The sequence below is a fragment of the Rhipicephalus microplus genome, chromosome 2, assembly GCF_043290135.1.
Source record: "Rhipicephalus microplus isolate Deutch F79 chromosome 2, USDA_Rmic, whole genome shotgun sequence".
Classification (NCBI taxonomy): Eukaryota; Metazoa; Arthropoda; class Arachnida; order Ixodida; family Ixodidae; genus Rhipicephalus; species Rhipicephalus microplus.
In genome coordinates this window covers 36952538-36959963 of record NC_134701.1, presented here as the reverse complement: position 1 = coordinate 36959963, position 7426 = coordinate 36952538, and the positions used below count along the sequence as shown (strand labels likewise).

Below are 7426 nucleotides of genomic sequence, written 5' to 3'. Positions count from 1 at the left end.
TTGAGGAAGCTGTGCTACAAGTGCTCATCACCTTCATGATTTATTATTTTAGGAGCCCATTAAACATATGTGCAAAGCTAAATCAATTGAGTGCAAGCTTATGAGCTTTGGCGCATCTCTTTGTAAACTTGTATGAGCTAAACACAGTTCATTAAGACAAAACAGTTGTGGGTGTTGTTCGTAAACTGTCACAAGGTACAACTAAATGTCGTAAATCCTGTTAATGCCCCTCACCGCGAAGTTGTTCATTTTGCAAATAATAATTTCTGACGATTCACATGCCAACTATGAATTGATCGTGAGTCGTACAGTAGTGGGCAAATTTAGATCGATTCTGGCTTCCAGGGGTTCAAACAAATGACATTGTAGCCTCACAGGAGACAAGACTACTTGTCAAAACATTTGCTCTGACACCTTATGTTAACAGATTTTTTCATATTTCAAGCCATCTTTTAAGTGTCAGTTTAGTTCACCTGCACCAATCGAAACTGGTTGACAGTTGTGCACGAGAAGTTCAGAACTTGTGCAGCACGAGTTTAGCAGTGCGGCATCAAAAGTGAATGACAAGGTGCCGACAAGGTGGAATTCTTCTTTTTGTTTGCTTAATTTGATGAGGTGCAAACATCTTGGCATAACACGCCATGTTTGTAGAGGTGGGTACAGTACCTACGTCGAATGCTATGTTGTTTGTTAAGCTGTGCATGCGACTGCCCCAAACCGGCACCGTCAGAGCAGAAGGTACAAGAGAATCATGAACTAGTTTTGGTGTTGTACCTCTCCTGCGCTTTTTGAAATGAATGGCACGATTTAGAAGATGCCACTGCTGCGCCACTGAAACGAATGACGAGGTGCAGCACTTTGTAAAATAAATCATGTGGCGCAGGCGAATCGAACAAACCTTTAAGCACACAAGCGTCTTAGCGTTTCACCCCCATCGAAATATGGCCACTGTGGATGGGATCAAACATTGTGTTGTTGATGAGCTCAGCAGTGCCACACAATCTAACTATAGTGTCACAGTTTCAACATTATTGAAGTGTAGATTCCATGCCACGGTAGAGAGCCAATGCTTGCGGCCAATCTAAAGCACTCCTCCACAATGAGCGCGGTAAAAAATTCACAAATACAGCATTACATGTGTGAGGCTCGAGATGACCCGTTGTTGTGGACATTCATATGTTTCAACGAGCTTGCAGAGTGGACATTCGGGGTTAGTCATCTTGTCATTGCATGGCAGTCTGGAAAAACAAGTAAGATCCCCAGACCTCAATGAATGAAATCAATGCATAATCAATGTACGAAATTTTCCAAAGTAAACAAATAAACTCAGTTAACTAGTAAACAGCAGTTTTTTATTCATATGTGTAATGGTACCTCATAACACGTGTATCACTGAGGGCTGCTTCTTCACAAGGCATGTCATGTAGCAGATTCCTTGCCCAGTGTACACAGCTGCTTCCATGTCAGGTGGGCCAGGAGGCTATGGCAGTAAAAGAAGTATTTCTCATTTATGTGACACTTTCTTGGTCACAATATAGCAAAACCAGATCCATAGTTATGTACTGTTTCTCAAACACGGCTGCGGTAAACTATTAACTAATAGATTTTTTTTCAATTATATACCGGCTAGCTACGAAGATACATGCGAGGCGACGGTGATTTAATTTATCAGCCTTCTTTTATCGCAATGGCCTGGTTGGTGTTATCTGGTGGTAGAATTTCAAAATTAACTTTTGAGTCGGCGATTCATTCACACGTGATGCCACGCCGCAAGTAATGCACGTTTTTTCCGGTTACAGATTAAGACGTCAAACATTTTTAAATTTTAATATAGCAATGCGCTGCTGCCCTGTGTTGCTACGCAGTCATTGGCAAAAAAAAACTTAATATGTTGAAATGAATGAACTAGCCCTGCAAGCAACCGTCCTTTAAAAAACTGAAGTGGTTTCTACTCACCCTTCGGGCTTGAAACGGGTATTCATCCGATGAAAGCTTCAACGGTCGCTCTGTTGCCCGGAAGTCACTTGATTCCCTTCGCGAGAGCATTTGAACGAGTCAAAATAAACAGAACGAGAAAGAGAGTGTCGGTCGACAGAGGCTCGAAGTATTTACAGCGAAACGAAACAGTCCGAGACACATCCGAACGTACCGCGAGCCGTTAGGCCCGTTACTACAGTGAACTAGAAGGCTTGTAGTGGCAAAAGCGCCCCCCCTGCTCGTGAATCTCGGGAAGCTGCCGGCCGCGGGCGGCGCTGGCGTAGTAATCGCGAGGTGCTGCTGCGGGGATTTGGGCATCTTTCGAACAGCTGCGCAAGCTTCTTCCCTTTCTTTCTCCGTTGCATCGCACTTTGAAAAAATGGGCAGCTACAATCGACTAACCTGGCGAACGGTTTTGCGTGCTGAGATTATGTACTGAACGCTTTGCGAGCCTGTGCTTCACTGTGAAGAGCAGCATCATGTGCAGCTCCCGTCGACTTCGCAGCGTAGCGTCGGACGGGCTTTTTTTTTTTTGTAATAAGCCTCGTGTTCTTTCAGAGCACCTCAGCTTCAAATCACGGATATCTGATATGAATTCTTTGTCATTAACGTGCCACGAGCCACGACTGGTGACGCCCTTGACCAGAGTAGCAATTTAGCGGCTCGAACCGCAATGTTTGTCTCGATTATCGGCCTTCTGGTGTATTATGGACTGCATTACATTTCGAATGTGTGCCATAAGCGGTACTCGTTTTTCAGTAGAGCAAGACTTCTTGCTGTTCGTTCACATGCGGACAACTTTTGCACGACTACACTAGTTTGTAGACCAAACAGATAGCCCTGTCAGCACCGCTTTCAGCACTTGGAGTCCCACAGTATTTTAGCCAGGAGAATAGTTATTATAAAGAAGAGGCTGTGTGACAAAATGGCAAATGAAAGAAACATTTCGGCAACACTTGATACAACATTTATTTAGGTTGTAACTACATGCCAAATGAACTAATCGAGTGAGATGTCAAACAAAAATAACCAGCTAGAAAGCAAAAACTGATCACAAGCACAGTACAATGCAAGACACAGGCAGTCTACTTTTCACACAATAAAAAAAAGACAGGAATATACACATATACTTAAAATATTTCAAAGACAATGGTGCGGCTATGAACAAATCAGGTGCAAAATTAAAACGGCTTGCCAGGTTGCACGAATTGCCATTACGACTGCAATAAATGAAACGGGCAGTCCACTTTTCACTTATCACAGTACAGTAAACATACTAGGAACGTTTTAACAATTATGAGGGTGCATATAGAACTTTCCAAAAATGTGACGGTGAAAGTTTAGTTGAAAGTTCTGTTAATGTGTTCTTGAACTTTCTGTTGAACTTTGCGAAAGTTCCCATCACCACTTGAATAGCACAATAGACAGCCTCCTCCAAAGCTTGTTATCCTGGCTCACCAACACCAGAAGCCTCCTGTTCACACCCGTCAAAACCTTCAGCTCTAAAGGCAGCTCATATTGCACATGGCAGCGACCTCCCCTCTTGCACTGCTATTTAACTTTCTAGCCCTCCTCCAACCCTTCTGCTGCAGTGCTCCCTTCCCGGCTAGCACTCCAATGTTCTGTACAATTTTGTGGACCTTACAATGATGTTGAGTACCTCATGTATTCCATGAAACAGAGATCTAAGGCTTTCACATTAAAAACATTTTAACATAAAGCTTACATTAAAAATTTATACAATGACAAACAACAATGTGACTATGAAAAAATAAAATGTCGAACAGAAATAGCTCACTAGATAACAAAAAAAAAAACAATTGTCAGAAGTTCAATACATCAAACAAGCACTCTACCTTACACGTAGTGAAGTAAAAATACCAGAAATACATTAAGAGGGTCTTGATGACAAATAAAACTGTTAAATTGCAAAGAACTAGGCGTTTGTAACAGACAGACTCCAAATTAATTCTGCAAAAGCACAGAATTATTGCATAGTAAGTTATGACAACAGTACGCATAAAAATACAAGAATGGCACAGAGAAAATGGATAAACAAACACGGTTGCCCTCCAGACATATGAATGCTGAAATGGGGGCAAGAGCAGTCTATGTACAGCGGCTAAGTTTCAGGTATTTTGCCGTTTCCCGCTTTTGCATCCTGGCTCGGTTGAGTGATTTTACGAAAAAGTGCAGCCGAGTGGTAATGAAAAATGCCACCATCTTAGCACTAAGCATTTCAGCGTGGTCAGTACATCCAACACGGTGCTCTGGTCGGGATTTGATTAGCCAAATTACATCCATGATGCTTTCGTGATGAAGCTCTTGTGCACTGAAGCAACCCGTGAAAAGGTTCTCCAGGTTTTTTAGGAACCTAAATAGGAAACCCGATGGGTACAGCAGGCGGCCATTATCCTTTAGCTGTGTTAGCTGAGCAGCTTGAAGGTTTTTGATGTCGTTTTTGTCTGCAAGCGGAACGTTTTTACAAGCATCACAGCTGGTTTTGGCCAAGAACTTCCGTGCTACATATCCAGCAACGTAAAAAATTAGCCGCTCATCACTTTTGGCAGACACACAAGCAACATGATCTGGTGCAGCTTTCTCAATGGTGTTCAATGCCAGTTCAGCACTGCAAAGATTCCCATCAGCAATCAGCTGGTCTAGCAGAAACTGTTTGGTACGGTCATCCCCACCGGCCGCATCAGCCCCAAGCAGTGCAGTCAAAATGCCTGGCTCTGCATTCCCGTGTGACACAGATTTGGCAAGGCTGTAAAAACTCAAGCAAGAAACTGTAATCAAAAACTGCTGGGGTGTGGGGTGAGTATTACAGCCTGACGACTGCCGTGCAATGCCAAAAAAGTTCTCAGCTGGGTCCTGGCTCAGCCTTGATGTCATGATGAACTTGTACGCGAGTTGTTGGCTCAGGTAGTCCAGCAGCGACAGGACACTTGCAATGGTGACCTTCAATCCAACTGCGGTAGACTCGGACAAAAAGCGGCCCCGCTTTTCGGCTCGGCCTTCGTTTTTCGCTTGACGCAAGTTTTCTGCTACATAAACCTCCCATTCAACAAGGTAGGCTAGAAATGACAGCAGCTTATCCACGGCAGCTGAGTCCGGACGAAGAGCCTTGGCGGGGAATCGAGATGACATTATCTCGATAAGGTCTCTCATCATGCTGAAATGCATAGAGCACACAATAAGATTTTAAAACAGTTAGCCAAGAAGTTGGAAGGTTCATTTGCACCGAAAGGTAAATAAAAACAAAAAAGTGAAATATAAGTATGCTCCTAACAGCTTGTATACATGTGGAGCAGTACTTGAGGCAATAAACTTACCCGAAAAAGGTCAAGACAGGCTGGATGCTCCCGCATTTGGCCTCAACATCATTTTTGTAGAGACGAAGGCCATTTAGAACCGTGTCACTGAAGAGTTGGAAGGCGTAGGTAACCCTCATTTTCTCAAAGTTGTTGGGCTGAGTGTGGCGGGTTGTGATACCGGGCATGGCTTGAAGAGTCACGTTCGAGCCATCAAGTGTCAAAGCCTCTTTTACAGGACGAAGCGATACCTGCATGGAAAAACAAAATGCTTCATAAGACACTGCAGTGCTGTGTTTTTATGTTTCCTGGGGATAAAAACATTCTCATATTGATAAAGGCATAAATTTTTGTACTTACTGGTCCTGTTGGAGTGGTGAAGTCTGCTTGGAGCAGCCCATTCCTGATGCATTTGACAAGATGTGGGAAGTCAGAAATGAAATGAAGTGACCGCTTGTTGTCCACTGGATGTTGCACTTTGCATTTTGTGCTAGATGCAGTCGCGTAAATGCCCATCGTGGACCACATGTTTCGATTCCAGGTCGCTACGTCGGATGTTATGAAATCAACAAACAGCCCAGCCTTTTCCGCTAGAATCACTGCCTCCAGCATCACTTTCGAGAGCAAATTTCCTTTCATGTTGCCCTGCGTGGCAAAAGAAGCAAGTATTTGGGTCCACTCGCCAGTGAACGCACAAACATTATGACCATCCCATGGTCAGCCACTTTATGATTGTCACTGCTGGGGGTGAACTGGCCCATGTCCACGAAGCCTTGTATGTGCCCTGACGATGAGACTGACAGATTCTCGGACAGTTTCATTCCGTCAACGATGAGCCCTCCGTGCCTTTTGAAGGCATCCATGGAAGACGCTTTCTGCCTGAGCATGCTCCTCACTTTGGCATTAAAGCCAAATCCCGTCCTGTACGACCTGAGATACTTCTGAAGAGTAACCGTGCTCGGCAAAGCAAGAACTTTCTGCCTCCGCATATCCTCGTAAAGCTTTGGCCCTTTCATGCGCATGATGAGGCATTCCAAAATCCACTCCTTCGAGTACCTCATCCCTCTAACACTCTTCCTCTTCGCAGCCTTGAACATGTGTAGAGCTGCCTCTTGCTGCTTTGGGGGGAGTTCTTTAATTCGGTCAAGGAAAGTCTCATCACTTAGCCTGGAGTTTTCTTCTTTCATGGCTCGTACTTGGCCTGCCAGGGTACACAAGCGTGAAGCAATTCGCTTTGTCTTCTGATTGGCCATTCGCAGCTTGTGAGACAAGTTATGCGAGACACGTTTTTTCTTCAACTTGGACTTCCGTGCCAGCAGCGACTTTCGCAAATACCGACAATGAACACAGATGGTTCCTGAAAAACGTAAAACATAAAATAAGCCACTTCCTTACTTCGAACTATTTGCAAGACATGGAAACAAGGGCTAACAGATAATTGGAGGAAAAATAAACTCCAGAGCTATTACAAAGTGGGTAATAGCTAACAGGTCCTGACTAGTGTTATTTCCCTTTGATGCAGGTTGCTTTAGATACAAAGGATATGCTTAGGTTATGAAAAAAAAGTAGCAGGCTATGTTAGCTAGAACAAAAAGTACATTGTTTCTTATTAAAAATATTAACACACACCTTTGACTGTCACCATTCCAAGACAGTTCTTGCTGAACACGCCGTCACTCGCGGGGGTGAGGGTGCGCTTCATCTTCTCGGTCAGGTTCTGAGCAAGGCCGTCATAAGCGTCTTTGCTCATAGCGCTTGAACAAAGCAATGCAGTGTCAACTTCGTGAAATATGTTCATTGCTTCAAGAAGGGAGGTGATTTTGCCGTACTTCTTTTCTCTCGCACCGAGATATCAGCTTGCCACAACATCACTGTTGCTATCTAAGCTGAAACAGATCACTTTCTCGTGGGAGACACTGAAAGGCTGTTTTGTTGTGCGTGTAGTGGCATACACAAGGAAATCAAGGTCTGGAGTGGTCAGTTTCGTCCACAGCCTTGGAACACTTAAGCAGGTGGCAAGGTCCCTTAAGTCACCTGATTTGAGCGGGTTCGCTTGCATGTTTTCGGCAGGGCTCGTGTTCGGGTCGGAATTCTCTTCGCCGAGCAAGCTCGCTTCGTGCTCATCGCGACGAGAG

At 44.2% G+C, this 7426-nt stretch overlaps 1 long non-coding RNA gene across 1 annotated transcript; it reads right to left on the bottom strand.

Annotated features, from left to right (window-relative positions):
* Positions 1–286: 286 nt before the first annotated feature.
* On the bottom strand, positions 287–2175 carry LOC142796216 (uncharacterized). Its single transcript, XR_012893622.1, has 3 exons — positions 1957–2175; positions 1375–1480; positions 287–1238 (listed from the first exon to the last, which is right to left on the bottom strand). It is a non-coding gene; the product is annotated as an uncharacterized LOC142796216 (long non-coding RNA).
* Positions 2176–7426: the final 5251 nt, after the last annotated feature.